The sequence below is a fragment of the Schistocerca nitens genome, chromosome 2, assembly GCF_023898315.1.
Source record: "Schistocerca nitens isolate TAMUIC-IGC-003100 chromosome 2, iqSchNite1.1, whole genome shotgun sequence".
NCBI lineage: Eukaryota > Metazoa > Arthropoda > Insecta > Orthoptera > Acrididae > Schistocerca > Schistocerca nitens.
In genome coordinates this window covers 672502431-672520038 of record NC_064615.1, presented here as the reverse complement: position 1 = coordinate 672520038, position 17608 = coordinate 672502431, and the positions used below count along the sequence as shown (strand labels likewise).

General features: G+C 43.7%; 1 protein-coding gene across 1 annotated transcript in view; it reads right to left on the bottom strand.

The window, feature by feature from the left end:
• LOC126235235 (toll-like receptor 2) overlaps positions 1-17608 on the bottom strand; it is a 122255-nt gene that overhangs the window by 75077 nt on the left and 29570 nt on the right. The window lies entirely within an intron of this gene.

Genomic DNA, 17608 nt, shown 5'->3' with positions numbered 1-17608 from the left:
TTCTATTGACCCTCTATATACTCCTTCCACCTTTGTGCTTTCCCTTCTTTGCTTAGAACTGGGTTTCCATCTGAGCTCTTGATATTCATACAAGTTGTTCTCTTTTCTTCAAAGGTCTCTTTAATTTTCCTGTAGGCAGTATCTATCTTACCCCTAGTGCGATATGCCTCTACATCTTTACATTTGTCCTCTAGCCATCCCTGCTTAGCCATTTTGCACTTCCTGTCGATCTCATTTTTGAGACTTTGTACTCCTTTTTGCCTGCTTCATTTACTGCATTTTTATATTTTCCCCTTTCATCAATTAAATCCAATATTTCTTCTGTTACCCAAGGATTTCTACTAGCCCTCGTCTTTTTACCCACTTGATCCTCTGCTGCCTTCACTACTTCTTCTCTCAAAGCTGCCCATTCTTCTTCTACTGTATTTCTTTCCCCCATTCCTGTCAATTGTTCCCTTATGCTCTCTCTGAAACTCTGTACAACCTCTCGTTTAGTCAGTTTATCCAGGTCCCATCTCCTTAAATTCCCACCTTTTTGCAGTTTCTTCAGTTTTAATCTACAGTTCATAACCAATGAGATTGTGGTCAGAGTCCACATCTGCCCCTGTAAATGTCTTACAATTTAAAACCTGGTTCCTGAATCTCTGTCTTACCATTTTATAATCCATCTGAAACCTGTCTGTATCTCCAGGCTTCTTCCATGTATACAACCTTCTTTTATGATTCTTGAACCAAGTGTTAGCTAAGATTAAGTTATACTCTGTGCAAAATTCTACCAGGCCGCTTCCTCTTTCATTTCTTAGCCCCAATCCACATTCACCTACTACGGTTCCTTCTCTCCCTTTTCCTACTACCGAATCCAGTCACCTATGACTATTAAATTTTCGTCTCCCTTCACTATCTGAATAATTTCTTATATTTCATGATACATTTCTTCAGTTTCTTCGTCATCTGCAGAGCTAGTTGGCATATGAACTTGTACTAGTGTAGTAGGCGTGGGCTTCGTGTCTATCTTGGCCACAATAAGGCGTTCACTGTGCTGTTTGTAGTAGTTTACCCGCACTCCTATTTTTTTATTCATTATTAAACCGACTCCTGCATTACCCCTATTTGATTTTGTGTTTATAACCCTGTATTCGCCTGACCAAAAATCTTGTTCCTCCTGCCACCGAACTTCACTAATTCCTACTATATCTAACTTTAACCTATCCATTTCCCTTTTTAAATTTTCTAACCTACCTGTTCGATTGAGGGATCTGACATTCCATGCTCAAGAAAAGTATAAGCGTAACAAAATGGAACCCTACAGCCGTCATTTCGATGTTATTTATTATATGGCTACCAGTTTCGGTGCTTCATTGCATCATCTTCAGGTCGTAACTGATGCTGAGGGGGGTTAACTCGGTATACACGTTTCATCAGTGGCTAACGTCTATAAACTAGTTTTCGCAGACTACCTTCGAGAACGATGTTGTGCCTCCAACCTTCAACTACCAACCAATTGTAGGTTGAAGAAACAACATCGTTGTCTGCCAAAACCAGTTTTTAGATGTTGGCCACTAATGAATCATGTACACGATTAGTGTTAACCCCCTCAGCGTCAGTTAAGCTCTGAAGATGGTGCGCAGAAACACCGAAACTGGGAACCACATAACACCGTAAGGGCGACTCTAGGTGTTTCATTTTATTACGTAGGTGAATGACCGAAGTCCCTCCATCCTCCAATCCCAAGGATGGGCATACGAAAACTATATTCAACGTAGTACAAGGTGACACAAAAGTCCGTTAACATTTGAAGATGTATATAGAGAGGTAGGTAGAAAGGCAAAAATTGTCACAAATGCCTGAAATGAAGTGGGCTTTCATTGAACCAAGAAACGAGTGCTGAAACTGGCCAACAAATGGCGCTGGACAGCAACATGGCACTGATGCAGCAAGAGAATCGGGTATAAAGTGAGCTGTAGTCAGAGAGGGTGTCAGATCATCCTTAGCGTGGCTGATAAACACCTGCTGGAAGGTACCACTTTCACGCAGGATGGCGCCTTCACCCTGGATTGCAGGTGTTCCATTTTTTAAAGAAGTGTTCGGTATTTCAGCCATGTATTCGGTTATCGGTACCTTATTATGAATGGTTCGGTAATTTTAGAATTATTCCATTCAAATAACTAATTTAGATAGCTTATATGTCGCGACGCGAATACTGAAGTAAGCTTTGGAGCAATTATAAATTCGAACTTCTACGTCCACAAACTCGTTTTCCTGCAAATATTTTTTAAACGGAGAAGAAACGCCGAACATAAAAGAAGTTATCGGAAGGATAATGACAGTTACCCGCACCAAAGCGTATGTGGAAGCAGTCTCAGCCACATAAATAATTTATGGTCTGACGCTAGAAACAAATTGAATGTCGATATGGTAAAAGCAGGTGCAACATGCAACGACTTTCACCAAAAAATTAAAGGTAATAAAAATCTGTTGAAAGCTGAAACGAGCTGTAATAAATATAATTTGTAATATTTACTGAGTGTGTTATTGTGTTTACTCACAGCTCCTAGCTCAGCAAATCCTTTGGCCAGAAAATGTTCGGTAATTTTGTCTGTTTACTGTGGGAACCCTGGCTCCATCCCATATTGCTACACGTGTGTAGGAGATCTCTTACGCAGTGTGTTTGGTGAGGATCGCGTGCTGAGCCGCCAGGTCCCCAGACCTCAGTCCGTGCGATTGTCGGTTGAGGAGTAAACTGAAGTCGCAAATCTACTGCGATCGTCCGACATCATTAGCGATGCTGAAAGACAACATCCGACGGCAGTTTCTCACCAGACTTACTGATATGCTGTACAATGCTGTTCACAACATTGTCCCTAGATTTGTTGTTCACAGCATTGTCCCTCGATTACAGGTAGGCTGTTGTTGATGAATGACGGCAGTCATGGTGAGCACTTGTTATAAAGAACACTATCTTCGCTAAAAATCAATTGCTGTGCTAATTGTTGCCTTTGTATCATGTGAAGCGCCATCGGTTGGTCATTTTGTACATTTTTTTGTTTCAATAAAACCTCATGGAATTTCAAGCAGGTGCATCAAATTTTACCTCTCTACTCACAGCATTCCGTGAAGTATTGAATTTTCAAATATTACTGGACTTTTGGGTTACCCTGTATTTAGAAGTAATTTTTAAGGTAGCATTTTTATTTGTTCATAACGAAATGCCCAAATACCAAAGTGGTACCAGTTCCTCTTCTCTTTTTTATGTTATGTTTGCTTCTCATCTTTCTTTATTTTGTAAATGTTATTTGTTGAATGCTATCTGATGAAGAAAACTGTGGTGTAGAAAACACACAGACTGTGTTTAAAGAATGGGAGGAATGCTATACAGGGGTGTATCACGATTAGAAAGGAAAACTGACGCCGATGAAAGTCTACTTTAATACGAGCAAAAACTTTCCAGAAGACATAGTTACGTTAACGTTGTGTTTGCGAGTTAATTATCAGTTTGTGTTTAGTATGAATTTACTGAAATGTAAACTTTTCGTTTAAGATCGCATGTAATTGGACTCAAACATCACCCGTGGCCCACGACTGGGTAATGTGGTACATGGATGAGTGTGCATCAGCACATTTTGCTAATCTAAGGCGCTAATATGGTCCAAGACTGGCAAATGGACCGGGACCCCGTATCTTGGCCTCCAGGATCATCTGCTCTCAATCGTCTGCGTTTTCTCCTGTCTGGGGTCTTCTAAAAAGTGAAGTGTACAGCAATAACTTTCGTACAGTTGCTATAGTCTTGTCAAGATTTACTTGATGCGGGGATTGTTTGAAAGAATTTGTAACTGACTGCATAGACGAGTGCAGTATTGAATTCGAAAGCGAGGACGACAGAAGTAACAGCCCCGTTAACAGGCACGAGCCGGCCGCGGTGGCCGAGCGGTTCTAGGCGCTTCAGTCCGGAACCACGCGACTGCTACGGCCGCAGGTTCGAATCCAGCCTCGGGCATGGATGTGTGTGATGTCCTTAGGTTAGTTAGGTTTAAGTAGTTCAAAGTTCTAGGGGACTGATGACCTCAGAAGTTAAGTCCCATAGTGCTCAGAGCCATTTGAGCCAAACAGGCACGAGTGTAAAATAAATAATGTAATATTTATTGTGTTGAAGTAGAGTTGTGTTTCTTGTTAAGCTACGGCTTGTTTAATCTAAAAGTTTGCATTTCAAGTAGGTTTCTACTAACTAGAACAATATTTACCACCGTAGTGGGTGGCGAGTCGTAACCACTCGTTCACAGTTTTCTCGCAAACGGCTTTTTGCGGACTCATGTTTACTGGAAGGCTCTTGCTTCTTTTATTGTACAGGGTGTATCAAAAAGATTCGTCCGAAACTAATAAACATATGCAATGAATTTTGTTTTTTGATGAACGGCAAACTCAAAAAGTTTTTTTTCTTTTCATACCTTTTCATAGGTGTTCAATATCCCCCCCCCCCCCCCCTTGAGATGACGGCACGTGTCAATGTGGTATTTAAACTGTTCCCACACTGCAGCGACCACGTCTTGAGCTACAGCTTCCACAGCTACTGTTATGTGATGTCTCATTTGATTCATTGTTGTTGATAACGGAGACACATAAACAAGGTCTTTTATAAACCCCCACGGGAAATAATCACATACAGTAAGGCAGAATCATTCGGTCCAGTGCGACCGATCCATCGTTCAATAATTCTTCGATTTAAAAAAACCCACACTTCCAGATGCCAGTGTGCCGGTGTCCATCCTGTTGGTAAATCAAGTCGTTCGAATCAGTTCTGGAACATATTGAGATATGTGCTTCCTGTAACAGTGTTCTCGGCAAAGAAAAGTCGACCATACACCTTTTCCCGTGAAACTACACAAAACACATTAAATTTTGGAGAGTCGCTCTCATGCTGTACAGCTTCATGTGGTTGTCTCGTATCTCATATTCTCACATTATAACGGTTCACCTTTCCATTTAAATGAAATGTTGCCTCGTCATTAAACACTAAGCGTGGAAGAAACCTCTCATCCTCCATCTTACCAAGAGCGAAATTACAGAACTCCACACGCTGTTGTTTGTCACCTTCACGAAGAGCTTGCAGCAGCTGAATTTTGCAAGGTTTCATGTGTAAACGTCGATGCGACACACACCAGACGGACATCGCGGGCATGCTGAGCTGTCGAGCTGCACGGCGAACGGATTTCAGCGGACTCCTTGTGAAACTATGGCGGATGCTTTCGACATCTGTATCAGACACTCGGGGACGGCCTGGATACTTGCCTTTACACGAAATACCAGTTTCTCGGAATTGTTCATGCTGTCGTCTAATGCTCTGTACTGTAAGAGGATCCACATCATACCTAATACGAAAATCACGCTAAACAGTTATTACTGACCCGCACTGCGCAAAACGTAGAACACAAAACGCTTCTGTTGTCCCGACACCATTTTTACCAGAACTGAAGTGGGCGCAGACTCCTGCTACCTAGAGGGAACCATACAAAACTCGAGAGTCTGTTCTTTCCCACAGTACGTTGTTCATTCACATATTGCAAATAAGATAATAGTTATGATTTTTTATAGATCAGATGATTCATTTTGATACACCCTGTATATTTACACCTGTCTTGTTTTTCACTATTAAAGAGATCTGGACCAAGAAAACTACGCAAATTATTCCTTTTTCTCCTTGTGTACTAAAGTAGTAGAAGACACCCTCTTCGAAAAGACATATGTATTTTGTATTTAGCTTAATTCCAGTATTTTTAATTTAGATTCTAAAATACGCTGACATAGGTTTGTCACGACACATTCCCTGAAAATATCAGTCATTCGAACTTTTCAGTAATTCCACATGTAATACGGCTCAGTTAAAAATGAATATAGCGATTACGAACAGTTAAAACTACTTTATGCATAGCGTTACATCGTCAATAATTACAGAGGATGCAAAAGTAAGTTGAAAACTTCGACTGCGACTGTGCGAGGCCAACACAAAAATTGCACGCTCCAGTTTCCTTCACTGAGCTGAGTGCTTCAACAACCAAATGTGGACGAGGTAAAGGGAACTATTGACACCACAGCTTGATACGGATTTCTCCTTTGCCGAAAACAATTCTAGGACTGAAAATGCTCATTTATAATGCGTTCTCGTCTGCGACTCCTCATTCAAATGTATGGTGTGAAATGTATTATCTCTTAATTCTTCACCCATGACCAAAAGGAGTCATACAGAACATCTGTACAGTTTGGAAAAAATTTAAACTTTATTCTACATTCCTTGCAATTTTTTATCAATGTCAAGGTTACGGTACGGGAGCTTCCTTATCTGAAACGTGCGCCACATAGTGTCCGTTATCAATATTGTTGCGTGGGATTGTGCGGCATTCGAAACAGTGGGACCTGACGTTTTTTAAGGCCAGTTTAGTAGCGACCATGCAATGGACGGGAGAGGAGCGCGTGAACGTGGCGACGACTTACTTTTCCAATGGCCGTTCGGTCATTACAAACCAGCGTGCATTCAGGGAAAAGTTTAATATCACCCCTGCTGGCTGTGTTCCTAATCGAAAGTTATGCGGTTGGACACTTTAAGGCATACTGGTAGTGTGCAGAAATAGAAACCATGACCTTCGAGAGCCACCAGGACACGGCAAAACGATGAAGTATGGCTGGCGATTTTGAATTCCCCCAAGCGATCTGCAAGCAAACGTGCAACTGCTCTTGCAATTGCTCATAGCATAGTGAGACGAATTCTTCATAAAGACATAAAATTTCATCCATACAAACTGGCTCTAGTACACAGTCTTAACCCACACAATTCTGTTCCTCGAAAAAAACGCATGTGAAGCCTTGATCGAAAATCTGCCTCATGACACCCTTGTTGTCTGGATGCGTGAGTAAACAGAACTTGCGATATTAGAATGGCACGAAGCGCAGAGAACTTCACGAGCAACCTCTGCACACAGTACGTGATACTGTTAGGTGTGCATTATCCAAAATTGGCATTACTCGCCCACGGTTTTCTCGAAGAGAACGATACGGCAGTTAGATAGCTTCTGAGCTTTATGTCCTGATGATTGAGCATTTTTTTTTCTTCCCGAACTTCAAGAAATAGATGTGGAGGATGTCTAATTCCAAGAAGACGGCGCCACGGCTCACACGGCACAGACGTCAGTGACTCTCTTGCGCAAACACTTCCCCGACCATCTCGGGGCGATATTCGACGGCTGTCACGCTCGCCATATTTAGCCCCGTACGACTTTTTCTTATGGGATCATCTCAAATCCTTGGTGTATCGTTATCGTCCACGGACCATGGATGAGTTGCGGAACAGTTCAAAATGAATAAAGCGATTACGAACAGTTAAAAAAATTTAATGCGTAGCATTATATCGGTAGGAATTACAGAGAATGCAAAATAAGGTAGAAAAGTTTGATCGTGACTATGCGAGTTCAGCACAAAATTTGCACGCTCCAGTTTCGTTCACTGAACTGAGTGTTGCAACAAACATACCTGGACGTGTTAAAGCAACTGATGATACCACAGATTGATGTCCGCAGCTCGTGGTCTAGTGTCGAGCCGGCACAGTAGCTCAGCGTGTTCGGTCAGAGGGCTGGCTGCTGCCCTCTACAATAAAAAAAACTGAGTAAAGGAATCGACAATCAAATCGAATGGATGTCATGTGACGTCCGCCAAGACGCTGTTTCTGGATCACGTGGTCCCGGGTTCGATTCCCAACCGGGTTGGGGATCTTTTTTCTGCCCGGGGACTGGGTGTTTGTGTTGTCTTCATTATTTCATCATCATCATTCGTGACAGTGGCTAGATTGGATTGTGTAAAAAATTGGAATGTGTAAAAATTGGGACTTGGTACGTTCGCTGATGTCCACGCAGTTGAACGCCCAACATACCAAACGTCATTGTCATCACCACACATCGATGCGGATTCTTCCATTGCCGAAAACGATTCCAGAATTCAAAATGCGCATTTGTAATGTGACCGGTGCATAAAAAAAAGTCCTTCCTTTTGCACTATTTGTATCTCTATCCATTAAATAGTTATACCCGTTTGAAGTAACTATATTCTTTTTGAATTGTCCTGTTTGGGGAACACGTTTCCAAAGCTGGCTACATCGTTCCATAGATTTCGTGTTTGTTTTGAATACAGTCAGAGAGAGTCCCTTTAGTCAGCCATAGCGCAGTAGTGTCAGTGTCGTCGTAGCTGCCGTCTGCTTCACGTCTGCTGTGCAGCGAGCTACCTTAATTTAAGTATTAACTGTATTTTTCTTACTTGTCACTTCTTCTTCCGTGTGTTTTTGCTTTTAGGAAGCTTTAATTGTCGAGTGCTATTAATAGTTCCATAGATTTCGTGTTTGTTTTGAATACAGTCAGAGAGAGTCCCTTTAGTCAACCATAGTGCCAGTAGTGCTAGTGTTTGTTTTCAATACAGTCCAGAGACAGGTAGTGCTATTTTCATTGTTTTCTACAAGAAGTGGCTAGCAACCACAGTTTAGTCAATAAACAGCCGCCTTTAGTGAATTAGCAGTCTAGTTAAAGGTTGATTAACTCTCTTCAGTAAATTGATTCCTTAGGATGGATAGGATGTGTGACTGCTGTGTACGGACGCAGGAGGAGCTGGCCACTGTTCGCGAACAGCTGAGCGTGTTGATGGCCGCGGTCAGCCGTCTTCAGGCTGCTGCCTCGGAGTGTAGCGGCAGTGGGGAGTCTGGTGCGTCGCAAGGTACACCCCAGGTGTTACATGCTTCACCCACTGTCCCTGCTGTCGAGACATCTTCGCGGGTACCGGGCGCGGTTGGGCCACCCTCTCCCCAAGGGGAGTGGCGGGTTCAGCGGCGTTCGCGGCGCACGAGGCGGAGGGTCAATGTGGAGGCTGGCCGTGTGGCATCGCCCGCTCTGCCTGTGAGTGGACATGTGGCTGCTCCTTCAGCAAGGTCCGAGCAGGCACACGGGGGGAGGGGTTTATTAGTTATTGGAAGCTCCAACGTTAGGCGGGTGATGGAGCCCCTTAGGGAAATAGCGGGAAGGTCGGGGAAGAAGGCCAGTGTTCACTCTGTCTGCTTGCCGGGGGGTCTCATCCGAGATGTGGAGGAGGCCCTACCGGCGGCGATAGAGAGCACTGGGTGCACCCGACTGCAAATTGTTGCTCATGTCGGCACCAATGACTCCTGCCGTCTGGGCTCAGAGGTCATCCTCAGTTCGGACAGGCGGTTGGCGGAATTGTTGAAGGCGGAAAGCCTCACTCGCGGGGTGGAATCAGAGCTAACTATTTGTAGTATCGTTCCCAGAACCGATCGCGGTCCTCTGGTTTGGAGTCGAGTGGAAGGCTTAAACCAGAGGCTCAGACGATTCTGCGGAGATCTGGGGTGCAAATTTCTCGACCTCCGCTATCGGGTGGAGAAATGTAGGGTCCCCCTGAATACGTCAGGCGTGCACTACACGCCGGAAGCGGCTACAAGGGTAGCGGAGTACGTGTGGAGTGCACATGTGGGTTTTTTAGGTTAGAGAATTCCCTCCCTAGGCCCGACAAGACGCCTCCTGAGACGCGGCAAGGTAGTAGTAGGCAAAATGCAACAGGGAATAACAATATTAATGTGCTAATAGTAAACTGCAGGAGCGTCTATAGAAAGGTCCCAGAACTAATGGTTCTGAGCACTATGGGACTTAACATCTGTGGTCATCAGTCCCCTAGAACTTAGAACTACTTAAACCTAACTAACCTAAGGACATCACACACATCCATGCCCGAAGCAGGATTCGAACCTGCGACCGTAGCAGTCGCGCGGTTCCGGACTGCGCGGTCCCAGAACTGCTCTCATTAATAAACGGTCACAACGCCCATATAGTACTAGGGACAGAAAGTTGGCTGAAACCAGACGTAAACAGTAATGAAATCCTAAACTCAGATTGAAATGTATACCGCAGCGACAGGCTGGACAGTGAAGGGGGAGGCGTGTTTATAGCGATAAGAAGTGCAATAGTATCGAAGGAAATTGACGGAGATCCGAAATGTGAAATGATTTGGGTGAAGGTCACGGTTAAAGCAGGCTCACACATGGTAATTTGATGTCTCTATAGGCCCCCTGGCTCAGCAGCTGTTGTGGCTGAGCACCTGAAGGATAATTTGGAAAATATTTCGAGTAGATTTCCCCACCATGCTATAGTTCTGGGTGGAGATTTTAATTTGCCGGATATAGACTGGGAGACTCAAACGTTCATAACGGGTGGCAGGGACAAAGAATCCAGTGAAATTTTTTTAAGTGCTTTATCTGAAAACTACCTTGAGCAGTTAAACAGAGAACCGACTCGTGGCGATAACATATCAGACCTTCTGGTGACAAACAGACCCGAACTATTTGAAAAAGTTAACGCAGAACAGGGAATCAGCGATCATAAAGCGGTTACGGCATCGATGATTTCAGCCGTAAATAGAAATATTAAAAAGGGTAGGAAGATTTTTCTGTTTAGAAAAAGTGACAAAAAGCAGATTTCAGAGTACCTGTTGGCTCAACACAAAAGTTTTGTCTCACGTACAGATAGTGTTGAGGATCAGTGGACAAAGATCAAAACCATCGTACATTATGCGTTAGATGAGTATGTGCCAAGCAAGATCGTAAGAGATGGAAAAGAGCCACCGTGGTACAACAACCGAGTTAGAAAACTGCTGCGGAAGCAAAGGGAACTTCACAGCAAACATAAACATAGCCAAAGCTTTGCAGACAAACAAAAATTACGCGAAGCGAAATGTAGTGTGAGGGGGGCTATGCGAGAGGCGTTCAATGAATTCGAAAGTAAAGTTCTATGTACTGACTTGGCAGAAAATCCTAAGAAATTCTGGTCTTATGTAAAAGCGGTAGGTGGATCAAAACAAAATGTCCAGACACTCTGTGACCAAAATGGTACTGAAACAGAGGATGACAGACTAAAGGCCGAAATACTGAATATCTTTTTCCAAAGTTGTTTCACAGAGGAAGACTGCAATGTAGTTCCTTCTCTAGATTGTCGCATAGATGACAAAATGGTAGATATCGAAATAGACGACAGAGGGATAGAGAAACAATTAAAATCGCTCAAAAGAGGAAAGGCCTCTGGACCTGATGGGATACCAGCCCGATTTTACACAGAGTACGCGAAGGAACTTGCCCTCCTTCTTGCAGAGGTGTACCGTAGGTCTCTAGAAGAGCGTAGCGTTCCAAAGGATTGGAAAAGGGTACAGGTCCTCCCCGTTTTCAAGAAGGGACGTCGAACAGATGTGCAGAACTATAGACCTATATCTCTAACGTCGATCAGTTGTAGAATTTTGGAACACGTACTGTGTTCGAGTATAATGACTTTTCTGGAGACTAGAAATCTACTCTGTAGGAATCAGCATGGGTTTCGAAAAAGACGGTCATGTGAAACCCAGCTCGCGCTATTCGTCCACGAGACTCAGAGGGCCATAGACACGGGTTCACAGGTAGATGCTGTGTTTCTTGACTTCCGCAAGGCGTTCGATACAGTTCCCCACAGTCGTTTAATGAACAAAGTAAGAGCATATGGACTATCAGCCCAATTGTGTGATTGGATTGAGGAGTTCCTAGATAACAGGACGCAGCATGTCATTCTCAATGGAGAGAAGTCTTCCGAAGTAAGAGTGATTTCAGGTGTGCCGCAGGGGAGTGTCATAGGACCGTTGCTATTCACAATATACATAAATGACCTGGTGGATGACATCGGAAGTTAACTGAGGCTTTTTGCAGATGATGCTGTGGTGTATCGAGAGGTTGTAACAATGGAAAATTGTACTGAAATGCAGGAGGATCTGCAGCGAATTGACGCATGGTGCAGGGAATGGCAATTGAATCTCAATGTAGACAAGTGTAATGTGCTGCGAATACACAGAAAGATAGATCCTTTATCATTTAGCTACAATATAGCAGGTCAGCAACCGGAAGCAGTTAATACCACAAATTATCTGGGAGTATGCATTAGGAGTGATTTAAAATGGAATGATCATATAATGTTGATCGTCGGTAAAGCAGATGCCAGACTGAGATTCATTGGAAGAATCCTAAGGAAATGCAATCCGAAAACAAAGGAAGTAGGTTACAGTACGTTTGTTCGCCCACTGCTTGAATACTGCTCAGCAGTGTGGGATCCGTACCAGATAGGGTTGATAGAAGATATAGAGAAGATCCAACGGAGAGCAGCGCGCTTCGTTACAGGATCATTTAGTAATCGCGAAAGCGTTACGGAGATGATAGATAAGCTCCAGTGGAAGACTCTGCAGGAGAGACGCTCGGTAGCTCGGTACGGGCTTTTGTCAAAGTTTCGAGAACATACATTCACCGAAGAGTCCAGCAGTATATTGCTCCCTCCTACGTATATCTCGCGAATAGACCATGAGGATAAAATCAGAGAGATTAGAGCCCACACAGCGGCATACCGACTATCCTTTCCACGAACAATACGAGACTGGAATAGAAGGGAGAACCGATAGAGGTACTCAAGGTACCCTCCGCAACGCACCGTCAGGTGGCTTGCGGAGTATGGATGTAGATGTAGATGTAGATGTAAAACGGGCATCTGTTTTCACTTCAGATGACCAGTCTCCAGGATAACACAATCTCTTTGTTTCTGCTTTGTGACTCGTACTGTTAGTTCAGTGCAAGAGTGGTGCGATTCGATCAATGAATTTTTAAAAAGAAGAAATTTCCAGGCAGATAAACAAACAGAATAATGGCAGTTTTTTTAATATGCTGACAGTGCTACCAGAAGTAGCAAGTTTGTGTGGGGGGGAGGAGGGAGGGGGGGGGGGAGAACATGTTGCAAGACGCTCCATGAATAATAGGAATAGAGGAGTTACATTCCAAATGACGTTGTTTGCACTCCCATTCTGATTCTGTGTACAACCATCAAGACATTTCTTCAATAGTTCAAAATCAGACACAGCTCTGAAAACTGAATTTATGATACATAAGACAATTTTCAGTAGACTGTGGTTATTTGTATAAACATGCTCTGGTTCTTGGTATATTGCATTTGTACTGTCTGATCGTTTTGGACATAATCCATGTAAAGGTTCAAGATCTGTAGACACAATATAACCTCACTTTGTGTTATATCACGGTACTGCCTCGCAAATAAAGAAAATAGTGATGTGCTCTGGAGAATAAATACGTGATCAGTGCCATGTTGTTCGTAGGGACAGGTAGAAGAACCCTGAGAGGAAACAAAGATTTGAAGAGGCACATCTGAAAAAGTATCGAAGTTGTTAATAGAAGCAGTGCTGATGAGTTGCTCAGAGATTCAAAAATCCTTCTTGGGAACCAGGACTTCATTCAGACATCGTTTCACGCAAATGAGGCTTTCGCCGTATAAGAATTTTCAAGTGCGCTATTAAAGATAGAGAGAAAAAGTTTTCCATGTTTGTACAGCACATCAGCTTACACATTTAATCATACCATTTTCTTTATATGTAAAAAATAAAAGACCAGTACCAAGAAAAGTTGGTGAAAAAGTTGTTTTAATTTTTCAAGTTACAAAATCATTATTATCAGAATAATAATCACCACTGTATTGATATCCCTCTGACGAAAGGTGTCAAACATACAAGGGGCATTCATTAACTAATGCAACACATTTTTTTCTGAAAGCATGTTGGTTTTATTCAGTACGCCATATTATTCCCAACTGTTTTGGCTACAAAGCCGTATTTCTCAACATAATCTTCGTTCAGTGTGACGGCCTCACGCCACCTTAATGGGAGGGCCGGTGTGTCCGAATAGTGCCACTCTATCGGTCGACGTGGGAGCCACATCTTGTTGCATCTATAATCTCTCCATCATCCACGTACTGCTTCTGGCGACTGTGTCTTTCATCGAGCTAAACAAATGGAAGTCGATCATCTGGAGTGAGAGTGTCCGCACATTCCGACATTCCAGCAGTCACAGCTGTGTTCAGCCGGGAGTCATTCTGGTGATCAGACAGATTTGCACGATCGTTACGATGGTGACAGACGCTTTGCCCAACAACTTACGTGCTTTTGTTCACAGCCAGGTCTCAGGAGACAACCTGCAATCGCCAATGAATGTCTGCGATGCTCTGGTTTTCCGCCAAAAGAAACTCAGTGACAGCTCTCTGCTTGGAACGCACCTCTGTTACAGGCGCCATTTTGAAGCCTACATAATTGTAGCGCCGCCATGTAACAATCTTAAGGGCTGAAGCGAGAATATTTCACGATGTCCCAAGACAAATTCCACATTTTTTGAACAGAAACTGGCCACAAAAAAATGTGTTCCATTACTTATTGGACACCCCTCGTATCTTCCATGCTACTCCAGGAAATGAAACTTCCTGGCAGATTAAAACTATGTGCCGGACCGAGACTCGAACTCGGGACCTTTGCCTTTCGCGGGCAAGTGCTCTACCAATTGATCTACCCAAGCACGACTCACGCCCCGTCCTCACAGCTTTACTTCTGCCAGTATCTCGTCTCCTACCTTCCAAACTTTACAGAAGCTCTCCTGCGAACCTTGCAGAACTAGCACTCCTGAAAGAAAGGAGTCTCGGTCCGGCACACAGTTTTAATCAGCCAGGAAGTTTCACATCAGCGAACACTCCGCTGCAGAGTGAAAATCTCATTCTGGAAACATCCCCCAGGCTGTGGCCAAGCCATGTCTCCACAATATCCTTTCTTTCAGGAGTGCTAGTTCTGTAAGGTTTGCAGGAGAGCTTCTGTAAGGTTTGGAAGGTAGGAGACGGGGTACTGGCAGAAGTGAAGCTGTGAGGACGGGGCGTGAGTCGTGCTTGGGTAGCTCACTTGGTAGACCACTTGCCCGCGAAAGGCAAAGGTCCCGAGTTCGAGTCTCGGTCCGGCACACAGTTTTAATCTTCCAGGAAGTTTCATATCAGCGCACACTCCGCTACAGAGTGAAAATCTCAGTCTGGAAATACTCCACGAAATACATCTTTATGGTGCATATGATGTAATAGAAAATGTTCCTCAGCTTAAAATGACAGGTACAGTAGGACAAGGAAGGAAGTAATTGGCCAACGTAACTCCTTGCTATTGAGTGATAGAATTTCAAAGAAAACAAAGGTTCTTGCTGTAAATGTCTATCATAGAATCACTACATATGGCGCCAAACAAGGAAGTTAACTAAAAAGTTGTCGCAACTCTAGATTGTAATGCGTCAGAAATAAAAGAATACGCAAAATTATAGTAGAAAAATACACTGTTCTCGATGCCGTAGATACTAAAATATGGACATGGTATGACCACCTCCAATGAGTGATTGACAGCCGATGCCCAAAAAGTATCTATGAATGTACACCAGCTGAGCGAAGAAAAAGCGGAATACTACTTGGATGCCAGGAAGTTTCAATGAGACGATAAATTCAAGGGGCCTTCAGGAATAAGGGTGGACAGACAGGAAAACGATGGAAGGTGAAAAGCTGCAGACGACGACCGTCGTAAAAAATGTCGCACATTAATATAGATACACGACAGTCCCGATCCTCCTAATTATGGTACACCCTGTACGAGGTGAGATCAAAAAAGTAACTGGAATTTTTGTTTTTCTTAAAGAATTCTTATTCATTCGTCAGCATCAACTTTGGCCCCTTCAAAGTAACCACTCCGCCCCCCCCTCCTAGATTTAATATACTTGTGGTACAGCTTTTCCCAATTTTAGAAGCACTTCTGGACCTCACTGTTTTTATTTCATCAATCGCCTCAAAACGACGTCCTTTCAGGGTTCTCTTCAGCCTCAGACGTAGACGAAAGTCGCAGGGGACCAGCGAATACTGTGGCAGAGACAACAGAACTGTTTTGTTTTTTGCCAAAAAATCGCGAACAGGCATTGAGATGCGAGCGGGAGCGGTATCGTGATGCAATTTTCACCAGTGATTTTGCCACAATTTGGTCATTTTCTTCGGTTTGCTTCACGCAGAAGATGCATAACTTCCAAGTAGTATTCCTTACCGACCGTACGACCACAAGGCAGGAACTTATGATGCATTATCCCATGCAACAGTGACCGATGACAACAGTGAGAAGAACCTTCACATGTGATCGAACTCGTCGATTTTTTTCGGTTTTTGCTCTTGAGGTAGTTCCCATTGGGATGATTGGGCCTCGGTTTCGACGCCCTTCCCGTATGCCCATGCTTCGTCATCTGTTATAACCTTCTTTAGAAGTTCTGGATAGTTGTCGGCTTCATTCATCAGTTGCTGAGCGATGTCTACGCGACGTCGTTTTTGGTCGAAATTCAACGATTTCGGAACAAACTTTGCTGCTACACGTTTCATGCCCAAAACGTCCGGAATAATTGCTAGCTTGAGCCAACGGATACGCCTACAATCATCACCAACGTCTCTCATGCTGATTTGGCGATTTTTCCAGAACCATTGTCTTTACTTCTTCCACATTGCCATCAGTAACTGACGTGCTAGGACGTCCAGAGCGGTCATCGTCTTCAACGTCGTCTTGACCGTGTTTGAAACGCTTATACCTCTAGTAAAATCTTGTCTTACTCCGAACAGATTCGCTGTAAGTCCCAGTCAACATTTAGAGTGCGGTGCTGCACTTTATCCCAAGAAAAATTTAATGCAAAATTTTTACTGCATCTTTTTCGAAAGTAAAAATACGCTGAGCACCCAAAAACACTTTCCGAGTGTCAACAACAAACTGAGTGTCCAAATCAGCTGAAGATACTAACATACATCAGTAGCATGTGTACCACAAAGATAAAAAACATATTGAAAATCGGTTGCATAAAGCCTGCGAAATTAAACATTCCCGTTACTTTCTGGTAACATCTCGTATGAACATTAGGTTATGGTGGTGCCGTAATATACAGAGGTGAAACAATTCATGGGATACCTCTTAATATCGTGTCGGACCTCCTTTTGCCCGGCGTAGTACAGCATCTCGACGTGGCATGGACTTAACAAGTCGTTGCAAGTTCCCTACAAAAAGACTGAGCTTTGCTGTCTCTATAGCCGTCCATAATTGCGAAACTGCTGCCGGTACAGAATTTTGTGCACGAACTGCCCTCTCGATTACGTTCCAAAAATGTTCCAAGTGATTCATGTATGGTGATCGGAGTGGCCAAATTATTCGCCCGAATTGTTCAGAATGTTCTTCAAACGAATCGCGAACAACTGTGGCCCAGTGGCACTGCGCATTGCCCTCCATAAAGATTCCATTGTTGTTAGGGAACATGAAGCTACAAATGATCTCCAAGCAGCCGGACATAACCAGGACCTAGTGCATTCCATGTCAACACAGCCCACATAATTACGGGATCACCACCAGCTTCCACAGTGCCTTGTTGACAACCTGGGTCGACGGCTTCGTAGGGTTTGCGCCACACCCGAACCCTACCCTCAGCTCTTACCAACTGAGATTGGGACTCACCTGACCAAGCCACAGTTTACCAGTCTTAGAGGGTCCAATCGATATAGCCACGAGCCTAGGAGAGGGCCTGTAGGCGATATCGTGCCATAAGCAAAGGCAATCGGGTCGGTCGAATTCTGCCGTAGTCCATTAACGCCAAATTTCGCTCCGCCCTAATGGATACGTTCTTCGTACGTCCCACATTGAT